Source organism: Bombus huntii, chromosome 7 (genome assembly GCF_024542735.1).
Source record: "Bombus huntii isolate Logan2020A chromosome 7, iyBomHunt1.1, whole genome shotgun sequence".
Lineage (NCBI taxonomy): Eukaryota > Metazoa > Arthropoda > Insecta > Hymenoptera > Apidae > Bombus > Bombus huntii.
Window position 1 is genome coordinate 10,281,180 of NC_066244.1, and position 14,485 is coordinate 10,295,664.

Genomic DNA, 14,485 nt, shown 5'->3' on the forward strand with positions numbered 1-14,485 from the left:
TAAAAATGAAGTAACAAGAAGAGTTTGATTTTTATATAAAGGAATCGATACAAAAAATATGGAAGCGAAAAATAAAAATTGGTAGACATATTTTATTCATCTTATTCTCACGTCTGTTTAAAAATATGCGTTCTGAATTGATGGGGCCGCAATTGAATTATGATAAGGATAATGTATTATCGAGTGTGCATGTACCTTTAAGCTCTCGATATTACGAGAATGGAATTTGTTTATTCATGTTACAATAACGTGCATTCTTCCATCGCGAGTAAGAAGAATACTTTCTTCGAATCGCGTATACATAACTCGTGAATGTGACAGATTAAATAAAGAACAGTCGAGCAGTATCTGTCTCAATAAAATAAAAAACATTTTGAAAGAATGTTGATAGAGAATAAAATATAAAATAGGAATGCGATAGTAATGTTAATAGTCAACAGAAATTTCCCACAAACCGTAACGATCGTGATAAATGAGTCTTTTTAACGAATGAATAAAATATAATGTTTATGTGTATTTAGTAATATTCATCAAATTTACACCGACAATACTGTTATTTATTGTACAAGGATAGTAAGATAGAAGTGATATAAAAATCGTGTATTATCTGAAAGAGTAAACCGAAGCGTTTGTCTAATGCTAAGTGTCGACTTGAGAGTAAAATTATCGCGTGTTGCTCTCGAGAGCGTTTCTTTCATGTGGACATTGCATTTAAAGTTTAGTTACATGTTGATATTTACGACTGATAGTTGCGATTTATCCTCGTATGGATACAAATCATATTACTATCGGACAATTACTCGCAGCAGTTTCGAATTCTTGAGAGAACTCTCGTGCGAGCTGTCACTCGAATCTCTCCTGTTCTCAGGTAAAACAACGGAAACCAATATCAATAGCTAGATCAATGATCAATAGCTAATGTAAAGACATCTCGCAAACTGTGGCCAATAGTGTGATTATTATTTTCGGCTTTCGAATTTTTTTCGTACTACCTCCCAAAATAACTCCAATTAATAAAATTTATATTAAAATAAAAAAAAAAAAATATATATATATATATAGAAAATCAGCATATGACTCGAATAGGTACTAGACGAGTTTCAAATTTCTTTTTTAATAATTTATTATAACTTTACGATTTGTCCAGTAAATATTAAGCAAATTTTTATACGCTAGGTTGGTTTACGTAGCCCGTGGATGACAATCGCCTGCATAATGCCATCTCAGGATGGGTTTTGAATCTCAAATGAACACGATTCTGAGAGCTGTGTCTGACAGGAAGTTCTCGGTGAGTTTTCTATCGCCTACCTGAGAGTACAAATTCCAAAGATTACTCTCGAATGGACTCTTAATTTGACAGTAATCTCGCGAGAAACTGTTGGAAGTGAATACTTAGCATAAAGCTGTAGACAATGTCACATTATTCGTTAAGAAAGATACGGCTTGATTGATACGAGGAAAATTATCTTCGATTCAGATATCATAACGCTAAAATATTTGCTTATTATCACCTTGTAACAGATGACATGTAAACGGGGATCATATTTAAAAGTTTAATATAAAAGAAGACAGAACGCCATGTTTTCGAAATCTTATTATAAAACTTGTTCAATAAGTATCATATTTGAAGTTGACAAGTGTCTGGTAATTTATGAACGGGACTATAACTAATAAAAGTCTTATCAACAATGAATGTTTGCAAGTCAAATCATTTAATTGAAATAATTAAAAGATTTGATTGAATTCGTTTTATTGAAATGTTTATAGCACTTTCTTATAAAAAACGATCGATTACTCTTCTATATCCATTCTCTATTTTATCCGTATACCAAGCGGAAGATTAACAATTAATTTCGCAATAAAATTTTTATTTGCGACAAATATCATCGATAATCAACATGATTATTATAAAGCAGCAATCTTGTTAACGAACAAATAAATTAGACTTAACATCCTTTCAAAACACAATTGATCGATACATTTTTAATACCAGTTGCACCGTTGAAATTACACGTCATCATCATGATCTTTCTTATAATTAACACATTGAAAACGTGTGAATTAACGCTTTCCATTTTTTAGATATCAAGAACAAAGTGCGTTAATCGACGTTTTCCATTTTATTTTATTTCACATATCTCCCAAAAATATACAGAAAATGAGGTAAAATTTATTCCAAAATATACAGTAAGATAACTACGTCTTTCATAAAATTAAGGAAAGTACACAAAGAAACAAACGAACGAAAATAACAAAAAGTTTCGTTTCGAAATTACACTCCTTTTTACGCAGAAAACGCATCATCGCGCTTGTCTCGAGTATGAAACGTTCGTTGAACACGAACAGATAGGAAAAAGTCGTCACTGATAAGGAAAGTATTCGATGAAATGTAGTAGTTGCACACGTATGTGTATACAGTGGCTACAAAAAGCATTTGCAAATATCTTTATTTTCCAATGCAGTATTTTTTTAATTATTTTTTATTTTTCCATTATTTACGTTTCATTTCCATAATATCAAATTTTTGCAAACTTATGAAAATATTACCAGAGGTAAAGTACTATCATAAGAGTAATACGAACTTTATCATAATTGTATCTAATTAATTAATATATACACACAATTGTGGACAAAAATAACACATAAAATAATGAAAAATAGAAGAATAAAAATTAAATAGTAGAAGTGAGTACCAACGAAGTTTAATCGAACTAGTACTAGTGTTATATACTTAAGTCATATTTATTATACTCTTATACTCTTATAATACAAGGATTAATTAGTAAACAATTGAAATTAATATTTACATTCTTATGTAAGCCTTGTTTAACTAAATTTCATTGGCATCTATTTCTATTATCTATCCGCTTATTTTTATTCGTGACTGTAAACGTAGTAATAAATGCAGTGATATAGGTATACAAATATACTTTTTGCAGCCACTGTACAAATAACAAAGCGAAGATAGATAACGAAGTTTGCATGATAAGGAATGCCATGGAACACGTGGAAATTATGGTATTGATTGTGAGATTCCCGGGGGCATACATACAGCCTACATACCGAAAGATTTCACGAATTTATCACGAACAAGTCGATCGAATTTTATAACATGTCTCAAAATTAAAGAGTTAAATGGCTACGAAGCTTCCGAAAAATATTTCCATTCTTCTTATATTTGCAATTATTCTATAGAAAAGTAATATGAATTATTGCTATCGTTATCGCAGTTGTCCTTGTGGAAGAAACGTCGTGCTTGTATAATTGTGTTTTAACAATTGCTGATTGGAAATTGCTTATATCATAATTGCATATATCAATATGGTGTGCGAATAATATTATGTCTCGAAAAATGATTGATAGAGGTGCAAAGGTTTCGTGGAAAGTCGCGAGGATTTTTATACAGTTGTGCTTAATCCCCTAACCTTGATATTGAAGTGTCGTGAAAAACGTTAAGTATCTTGTTTAAAAATTGGGATTGAGAAGTGCAAAAATGTATTTAGGAAATGCAATATACAAAAATATGAAAAATATTCAAAATGAAATATATGTTATAATGTTTAATAGGTGAACTAAATCTTTATGTAGATCTAATTGCCATAGATATGTTAATAAAAATATGAAATTACATAAAAATCCGCAGTCTAGTGATTAATATTTGAATATTTAATCATTGAAATTAGATATCACGAAAACTTTTGACTCAACTTTAGAATTTAATTATATAGAACATATACTTGATAAATACACAATTTTTTATTTATATATGTATTTCTTTAATGTAACAGAAAAATTAAAAAAAAAATTACAAAATTTGCAAGAAATGACACGATTCTTGTTTCATTCGAAACAACATTTTGCATCCTTACTCGTTCGTACTATTCCACTAACAGTTCTTCTGATAAATTATAAGTTACAACGAATTCGAATGGTATTATCCTACAATTAGTCACTGTCAAAATGCTGTAAAATTACCACAATCTTATTGCGATAACTCTTAGTCCCTTTTCTTCCATCATTTCATCATTTCTATTCAATGCGTTATTTTATATACGTTAAACATCACAGAACAGAAAACAGCATGACAGAAAAGACGTCAATATTGTTCCAAGAACGCAATGTTACACTGGACTATGGAAAATTACCGTAACTTACTGCAAATAAGCACTTTCGATTAAACACTCATAGAGCCCAGATAATTCATTCTTCTACATGAATTCATCGTAGATGAATCAAATAACAAGTATGTATCAGTACGTTCTGCTTACCAAATACGACGCACCATTTCGTTATCCTAATTTCTATCAAAAAAAAAAAAAAAAAAAACAAAGTTGTCGACAGAAATACGTACTCGATGCCATACGTCCCAGAAATTAATACCCTCCTATTTACAGTTAATGTTCCGTTTTTAAGATTAATTACGATCACATACCAGAGAATTCGCGCACGTTTGTTTTCATTAAATACGGGCGATTATTAACGTCGATAAGATATATCGCGTATGTTACGCAAATCATGTTTTGGCTAGGTGGAATGCGAAATGTTTAATAACGAGAAACATAGTACAAAATAAAACATTATTATGTGCTTTGTCTAGACAGATATCTGTACGTGCTAATAATTACGGAATAAATATCATAAACGATGTAAGCACATATAAAGTAAGTGTACGTAAGAAATGATTTTTAACACGAAAAAGTTGCAAATGAGATACGTATAAATATAATAAACATGGATTATATAAAAGTGCTAAAATGATCTATTTTTACTTTCAGGGCTGTTGCAAAATAGAGCATTAACACGTATAATCATAATAGTTAAAACTATAACGTGATAGATAAATTTAAACCTAATCCGATACAATTTTTACAATTTATCCTGCCTCTAAATGTATATATTCTTTCCAGATAGGTGATAAAAGCTGAAAGTTCATGGCATGCAAGTGTTAAACGTTGTCAAAATAAAGTGTCAAAATTAACAGAAATGCGATTTTTGCTTCAATTAGAAATCTTCGCCTTCTGCATTTACTCCTACCTCTTCGATTGTAAATTGAACGAAACTATTTGCGCATTGCGAATTGATAAATTCTTATCAAAAATTTCATTCAGATTATATTCTTATATAAGCTTTATTTTTAGCGATAAAACGCAAAAACAGTAAACGATGAAATTTTGTATGGAAACATATATTTGGTTAGCAATGTATCAACCTCTTAACACACAAAGACGTCTGGGAGACGTCAATTTTTTCGTATGTCATTTTAAATGTTGACGTCTCCGAGATGCCAAGAGTTGTGCATAATTTTACGCTGAGCTGTATTAAATTTGCATAAATTTTTAGTACGCATCGAGCTCTATTTCGTTTGTATTATATGTCATAAAGAGTTAAGAGAAGGTATGCGATGATATTGTATTAAAAAGAATACATTAAATACGTATCTACTTTGTTTCGCTACATCGACTAATGTCTGCGAATTTTTCGCTTGATACACGAAGTAGATAATTTCAGGTAGATATAACTTGACCTGGATTAATATATTAATCAAAGCGATATCGTTTATCTCTTCGTATTTCCTTATGACTATCCAAGTTATCACTTTGTAAGAAATTGAAACGTTAATGAATTTTTCCTTCTTTTTTTTCGTTTATATTGAAATATTTTATCCCGTTAACTCTAAATTGGCACGAAATCTCGAAATAGATGTAGCTTAAGACTTAAAATGTAATCTGTTAATCTGTTGATTTATAATTTTGACAATAATTTTAAGGTGCATTTAAAGATGAAATCTCATTAGTAAAACTTGAAGAATACCTAGATTTCTGTACGCGTTGTTGTTCTACTGTGTTCTTTTTTTATAGATATAATATTACGCAAAGAGTTGTATTCTGCATAATAATAATAATTCACAGTCTAATTATTGAGATTATTGTTTAAGGAAAGATTCAATTAACACGTTAGGTTTTTAAATGATTCTCTTCGAACCTATACTTGACTACGAATATATTCGCAGGTTATTGCAATGACCAAACACTACTCGTTTGAGGATGCAACGTGTTGCAGCGCGTATTTGCAAATAAAACGATCTGCATGCTACTTCCGTCGTCAAAACACGTCCTTACGTGCCACTTTCTTAACGCGTATGAATTATGTATGTTGTGTTTCATTCACAAACACAGGCTACTTATTATTTCGCGGAGAAATTTCGGTAAACATGCGACTCGCAAAAGGCACCGATAGTTTTTCGAGAAAATAATATGAATATCCTGACGATGCACCGAAATGGCAACGAGGAACATTGCAACAAAGGAGTCGTTGGAGCCACGAAATATAGAAACGTAATTACGTTTGTCGTCTGCTTGAAAACGTGTTTATGCAAAAAAAGGGGAAAAAACATAGCCTTTCACGATTGATAGATGATGATGAAGAATGTTTTCGCAAATAAAATTTCAAGTTTATTTACTTTTGGACATTTCTTGATTAATACTCTTGTATGTGTATATATTTTCTTTTTTCGTTATTGAAATTATTTGGGTTTCTGTAAATCACATTTAACAATATTGTTTCTTTCATACAATATCAAATTAACGATTGAACAAGGAAGCAGGAGACGTTAATTCGAGTAAATTGATTTGAGTTATCGCTCACGACCTATTCTATTGCAAATCATGTATCTTCATTGTCACTTACGTATTTCTATGAAAAAAAGTACTCTTTCAATGATAATAGACAACATATGATATACAGAAACGCTATTTTTACTATGCACAGAAAATATCAATATTATCATAACTCCTCTCTTGACAAAAGTATCTTGAACGCGTGTAGCGTACAAACACTTTGAACAAGTACATATCGTACGTAGATCAAATACAGTTTGGAATATTATTGGAGGTAAAATATATTTCATGTTATGAAATTTTATCTCGATGACATTGTTCGTAGTATTTGAGCGTATTTGATAAACGTTTTTGCTATTAAAGACATTCATAAGTTTCGTTCCATTAGTTACATTCGTAGCAATTATAATTTGTTTATTATTTGTAAACAGCATCTCTGTTTTATCCACATTAAAATTTCTTATAAAACTATATCATACTTTACCAAATTAAATCTCCTTCACATTTAATAATTTTATAAAATTAAATTTCTCTCATTTACATTTATTCTTACCATCCCTAGCCTACTATCTTTAGCAAATACATATTACGAGAAAATTTACTTATCTAGCAGTATGATTGAATATTAAGAATATATGAACTGATGTGCGAAATAATGTTATACTCGAATAATATACGCGTGGAATACGTTTCTCCGAAAAAATCTTTCCTTTGATTATTTACTTGATGTATATGGTTATGTGTAGTCAATACATTAGGTAAAAAATCGAATCTCAAGGGAAGACAGAACACAGTGAATGCAGTGGAATTTAATCTCGATTAAATTTATCAATACTGTATGTACATTACATACTAATTTATCAGTATCATTCAATCATCAGCTTTCTAGAAGCTATGATACCATCTTATATTAGACGATCTTAAGGTTAAGATCTTAGACTAACTTGATTATTGACGTGAGTTAGTGATGAATCTAGTTATTTTAGTAATATTTCATAGTTAATATAGTGTTAGTAATATCTTGGATTCTGTATTACCTATATTATTAAACAGAAACCAAATTTTGGAAAAAAGTGTAACAATTCCTTCTCAATTCTTATTCTGAGTTCACAATCTCTCTTACATCTTCCTTAGTCAATTTTCCGATGCTCATTCGCCTAATCAGTATTTTAATAATCGAAACTGCTTTCGTTTGTTAATATATCCTATCTATCGCTTCAGAATATCCGAAAACAAACAAGTTTTATCATTTTTTTATAGCGTGTTTGTTTATCTTCGTTCAATTTAAAACATTATTTCTTAACAGGCTATACGTAGTATAGCATAACTTTACTTGAAAGATAAAAATACTACTTGAAATATTCTTCAACTTTTCCGTACTTTAGATACTTTAACAGGATACTAAACAGGACATTTTTTTTTCAAGTTGAAAGTATATTTGACATTTTTTTTTTTCTTTTAAGGTTGAAAGGATCATTGAGAAAAATCACTTACGTTTCCTCCAGCGGTAAATTTTTAATTACCGTGTCGCAGGTATTCTTCATATACTTGTTATAACCAAGGAAGCCAAACATCGTGCACAAGCAGGTATTAAGCAACATGTTGCATGTTATCAATCGTGGCAAATGTTCCGGATTCTTCATCGAGTTCTCCAGTGGTAGGCACAAGGTCACATTATGAAGAGCGTACAGGAACAGATTGCAATACATCGGAACTGGCAAAGCTTGCGTAAAAGCTTCTAATCTTGCAGGATCGGGCAAATCTTCGAAGAGATAGTACAGGGTAACGGAAATACCAATTAACATAAACAGAGCACCGACCACGGAAAATGGTGTCAGATACTTCAAGTTCGGAATGAAACTCAATAGACAGACGAAGGGAAACAATGCTAGTATGTAGATCCGATCATCCATTTTAACGTCGAAGAAAAATTCAATCAGCTGAAAATGAATAATTTTTTTAGTAATTAATAATCTCTTCGGTAATGAATAATTTTGCAATTGTATAAAACGTAACTTATAATGAATTTCGCGTGGTTGTAAAACTCGTACGAATGTAATCGCAATGGTATGATAAATAACGCGCACTGGATGCGTTGTAAGAACATCTAAACGAATGGAGAAAGGATGGTAGGTTGTACTTTTCTGAGGTATATACGCGTATATACGTTGTACGAATGTAAGATAATATGAATGATCGATCAGATAAAATATGCAACATATGATGAATAGGTTCAGAGTATGTGGTCATCTTCGAGAGATGAATTGTTCGGGTATATCATACGAATTGCTTAAGCTCTTAATGTATAAATTTTTCTTTTTATTTAGCAATGAAAAATGAATGGACCTTTTACATTAAAAGACGACTAACGAATGAAGATGCATATCTTTCATATATCTTTTCTAATATAAATGGTCTAGGGCAATGATGATTTAGTGCTTGAATCCATAAAGATCAATGACTAAAGCATTCAGAATGTTTTTATGTCTACGTTATATTACAGATATGTGCGTTAGGTGATCAATTAATGAGATTTTTCGGTATAGAAGAAGAGATTCTACATTAAAATGTTTCATTACGTAATGAACTTCTGATTCGCGAATAATTACAATACAAGAAATAGGAGGCATGTTAATGTTCATACAACTGGTGAAAAACAAAAGATCACACTAAAATATCACAGTTATCTTCCACATAAAAACTCTATTTGCACAAAAGGACTTAAGGTGTGTGTAAAGCATTTATTTTTACAAGCTTGTGCATAATGATAGAGTGAAAACGTCGAAGGTAAATATTAAATTTAAGATCGCCAATCAGTTATCTCAGAACCTAAATAAATTAATGGCGAGTTGAGAATTAAATAGCTAAATAACAATACCAGATATTTATGCTTTACCTTATGTTTAATTTATGCTTATGTGTATCCAATTGTCATTAAATTATATAAGCAGAGTTCAATTTTTTATATGAATTTCATTTGAAATTTAATAACACAGAGTACTGCCAACTGGTGATACAAGATGAAAGAAACTAAATCTACGTGAAAATCATGTCGAGAATGTAAGGCAATATTTTTACAGGAAATTGTATACAGGGTGGTTGGTAACTGGTGGTACGCGAAAAAAGAAGTCGAAAATATAGAATAAAAAATTTTTGTTTTAATTTTTTTTTTAATTTTTTTAAAAATCTACAGTGAGATTCGTTATAACGAGGCCTGATAAAGTGCACGCGTACAGAGCAAAAATTCAAAGTCGATTTTCTCGAAAACAAAGTCTCAAACGAAAAATTTTTATTCTATATTTTCGACTTCTTTTTTCGCGTAGAATCGCCCCCCTTTCCGCTTGTATCACCAGTTACCAACCACCCTGTATATTATATTCATTTATACATTACACATTAGGCATTATAATGATAACCTAATTCTAAAGCAAATTGCCATACAGATGAGTCTCTATATTTTGATCTCAATAGGTCATTGACTAAAATTATTTCAAAGATTCATGGTAGGTGTTATTAACATTATATTTTCGAAGATAAAAAATTATGATAAAATCTAATCGCCTATTTGCTTATAAATATTACGACACCTGATGATCTCATACAGCACATGATAATTGATCTAGATAATTGAGAAACTAATTAGTCCAATAGAACTCCGTACTTGTATAAGATAACAGTTTGAGATACGTAATAGAAAATTGCGAAAGCTATTTATAAAAATCCTCAAGAGAAAAAAAATTTAATAATTATATGATAGTGCTTATACAATTCTCTAACCTAAACTTCACTGTGAGGATTTAAGATAAATTACATATATAACTCAAACATTTGATTTATGGAATCGTTTACAGAGTGTGTGATCAAATAACGGCATGTAAAGCATAGTAGAATATCTGATATAAACATAATCAAAAACTTAATAACACGAATGTCATAATTGATTAAAACAATAATAGAGTAAGTGACAAAAATATCGTTTGATTCTACCGTGCAATTCTGTCTGGTATTATATTGAATATGTGAGTGCTCTGTAACAGTTTCAAACGAGGTTTAGTAATTTGCTAATAGTTTACCAGGTTTGCTTTATTTTGCGGTAAGTGTCTTAATACTTGTGAGGATCAATCAGACTTAGAAGTGTATCAATCAGAAAAGAAGTAACAGTTTTCTATACTTCTGCAATTTCAATTGTACATTACAAAAAGTAATATTTAATTTTCTCTAATTTCTCAATGCCGTAAATTTTGAAAAGGAGAATCACAATTAAAAACTGTGTCATCGCTACGAACTTTAATCATGTAACATATTAAACTGTTTGAATGCTAGGATTCAAATGGATGATTTACGAGAAGAAAATGTATAGCTGAAAGTATTAAGTGAAAATTTTTATGTATTCGAAAAAAATTTTATAATTCTGTAAATCTAATAAAAATGACTGTGATCGCAGGGTCGTTCTTTCGATATGCATCGGCGAATCGAAAGAAATAGGAAACATCCAATGAAAAACCAAGGCTGAGTTCATTGAAGCAAGGAGTTCTGCCCGATATTCTTCAAATTTTGATCATTTCTTTGTACTGTAACATTCAAAGATAATAAATGGAGAATGAAAAATACAGAAATTACTAATGAAGCTGCATACAGAATTTGCAAGTTATTTACTAGAAACACGACAGATCATACGCATAATTACTACTAAAGACAGTCCCAGTAAATATTCTGCTTCATTAATGTAATGCAGAATTATTTAAATATTTTGCAACTTCTGCGAAGCTTATAATCATAATAAATATTTCCTACCATTCATATGGATGTCAAATCTATTTCAAACATTAGTAATACAATTATGGTAATCGTGTTTCGTTACAGTTCCAATGAAATTCCGAAAGATTTCATTTGACAAACATATCTATCTATAAGAAACTTTCATGAGTGTTTAAATTATTCTTGTTAGCCGCTAAAATTTGCATTCAGTCGCAAAAGTCTACACGTTTATATCTCTTATTTTTAACATAATTGACGTTGATAAAACCGAAGGTTACATAATTTCAGAAATAAAATTTTTCCAAGACTGTTGTCTTGACTAAAGCTAAATACTCGTAATATTTTTAATCCATCCATGAATACATTGTAAGACGTAGGAAACAAACAGCATATTCGATTCGTCGATGATGAAAAGAAACGACCCCTCGACCTCAATCTTCGTAAATGGAAATGCTCCTTACGACTCGATCCTCACTTGCTGAGACGAAGTGGAGACATAAAGGATGTATATCACTGCGGCCTGAAAATGCACGAAACAGACGATCACGTTGGTCACGATGCCAAACGTTTTCCCGTACTTTCGAATCTCTTCTGGACCAGTTTGGAAGGACACCTCCGCCGTTTTCGCGAAATCCAACATCGGTATGCGATTGCGTTTGCACAACACCTGAGCGCATCGCACCTGCGTTCAGAGAACTCGTTTTCAGTTGCGATTCCGCGTCGTGAAACGATTTCCATGGCGACCGACGCTTTGTAAACAAGACACGATCTTTCCAAGGGGAAATATTTGAATACGGGAAACCGTGTAATTTTTCACGATATCACTTTCCAAATATTGTTTCTTTTCGCGTGATGTTTTCACGTGTACTCGGCGGTAATTGGATCTGATATTTTGAAAACTAATTTCGGTGCCTTTATAGGTGAAACAATGTATTTTTGAATACTTTAGTGATAGAACGTATCGATTAAGTTTTTAAAAGCTGCATCTACTTCTTATTAATTTATCGATTGTATTATAATATATATAATTACAGATCTACAAATTTCTATAAATTTTATCAATACTTGTAATTTTGTAACGTTAATAGTCTTTTTTTCTTCTCAATTGTTCAATTTCAATGAATTGCCAAGATTTTCTTGCACAATTTAACTGATGTTATTAATGGAACGTAAGTTTTAAGTAAATGGGAGTAATTAGTACTAATATTCTCTTTTACAATCGAAACAAGATTGATAATGAAAGAACAACGAAAGCATAAGAAATAAATTTTCGAAATTACCAGCAATTTCATTGTTCTATTTCATAGTGAAAATTTACAAAATTGTAAAATCGTAAGTAGATATAGAAATAAGTCTGCGTATGACCGATAAACTCATCGATTCACTAATATCATTATTGGTAAATTATTGCGTAACAGGGCCTTGATCATGAAAAAAAACGAAATGTTACATCCGTGGTTATAATAATCGGTAATGACGTATCATTTGCAATAAATGAAGACCTTCGTTCTTCGAAGACAACGTTTGTTTTCCACAGTTATTACTTTAAAGATTGGTTTGGTACACTAGACACTATGTTTCTCCAAGATTCGTTTCTTCCTTTGGCATTTGTTTATACTTGTGTCTCATTCACTTTGTACGTACCCTAATATTTTTGTCACTTTGCAAAAAATTTGTATATTTCCTTTAGAACAAATATTTTGGGTAGAAATAGAATAACTCCTGTGATTTTTTCATCCTATGTTATTTGAAAGTCGAGTATTATACGTATCTAAGATCTATTAATTATTTGTCAACTATAATAACAGAATAATAAAAAAATATTCTGAAATAGAAATGAATGAATCGTAACGTCCTTCTTTCCGAACCAAACAACTCTGATTTGGTACATTATTTTATATCGATGAGGATGATTAAGATACTTGACTTCGCGGCATTCTTTTAATCACTTTGGATCCAATTATGTTTCTCATTCTTATCGAGTTTCTTGAATTGGAGGAAAGTATAGGAGAATTGTTTTATTGATATGCGTGGTTATAAACGTATGGTAGTGTGTTTCTCGGAATATTAAAAATCAATTTGCTCATCAAGACAAATGGTAAAACCGGTCATAAAGATTCGAGAATCACAGCAGGTTAAGATGTTTACAATAAACGAAACATTTTGTATATTAGATTTGAATTAACAAATATCCAATTCTATGTCGATTATGTGAAAAATTTTCACACGTATAGGCTCCTACAATTCATATTCGAGAATAATTGAAATGAGAATAATTCTAATTGCCATATTGTAATATAATATAAATTGTTTACTCAACTATTGTTTAGTATTTATTATTATATTTGAATATATCAATTAGCATAAAAAATTACTTGAAAATGATTTATTTAATTTTTGATATAATATGTAATTGCTTTCTTCAATAAAAATAAGAAACGCCTGTATTCTGATTGTAATAGACTTAAAAACGCTAAATTGAAGGGAAAGTGACTTGCTCTGCATATGTTCTCTATACTTAACTTTCACCAGAAAACATTTAACCAAATAATAAGAATAATTCTGCCCTACTTCTAATTCTGCCTGCTTCATCGCACCTTTAATCATTTTCATATGATTATACAACGCCTTACGTGATCGTTTCGGTTAGTTAATCATTACAAAAGTCTCTCTACTTTCATTCTCTTTGGCTAGCTTGTCCTGTTATATCCAAGTTAAGTACTTACCAGTGCCACCACGGTATGAGTGCACAATAGGCCAATAACGATGCTGCAAATCACTGACATCGCGTAGCCAGCTCTTCGGAACCCATTTGGCAAGAAAAGCACGCCGCTACCAATCGAACCTTTACACAGATGCATGAATGTGGCAAAATCTCTGGAAGAGTTTTTCAAATTTCAATCGAATTATTTGAAACTAATTAAATCGACGAATTGGAAAACGGCACAAGTCCAAAATAATTTTATTTCGATTATCTAAAATTTATGAGACGATTTCAAGCATAGTCGTGCATGAATGTTCGGATGAATGTTCGGACTTAACACAATTGTGTTTTAATTGGGCCAACAAAACTAATTTTGTTAAATTACGAAATCTATTATATCGAGGAT

The 14,485-nt window shown here is 30.8% G+C and overlaps 1 long non-coding RNA gene across 1 annotated transcript; it reads left to right on the forward strand.

The window, feature by feature from the left end:
• Window positions 1-235: 235 nt before the first annotated feature.
• Window positions 236-10,942, forward strand: LOC126868073 (uncharacterized). Its single transcript, XR_007690523.1, has 3 exons — window positions 236-868; window positions 1,177-1,288; window positions 8,081-10,942. It is a non-coding gene; the product is annotated as an uncharacterized LOC126868073 (long non-coding RNA).
• The last annotated feature ends 3,543 nt before the right edge of the window (window positions 10,943-14,485 follow it).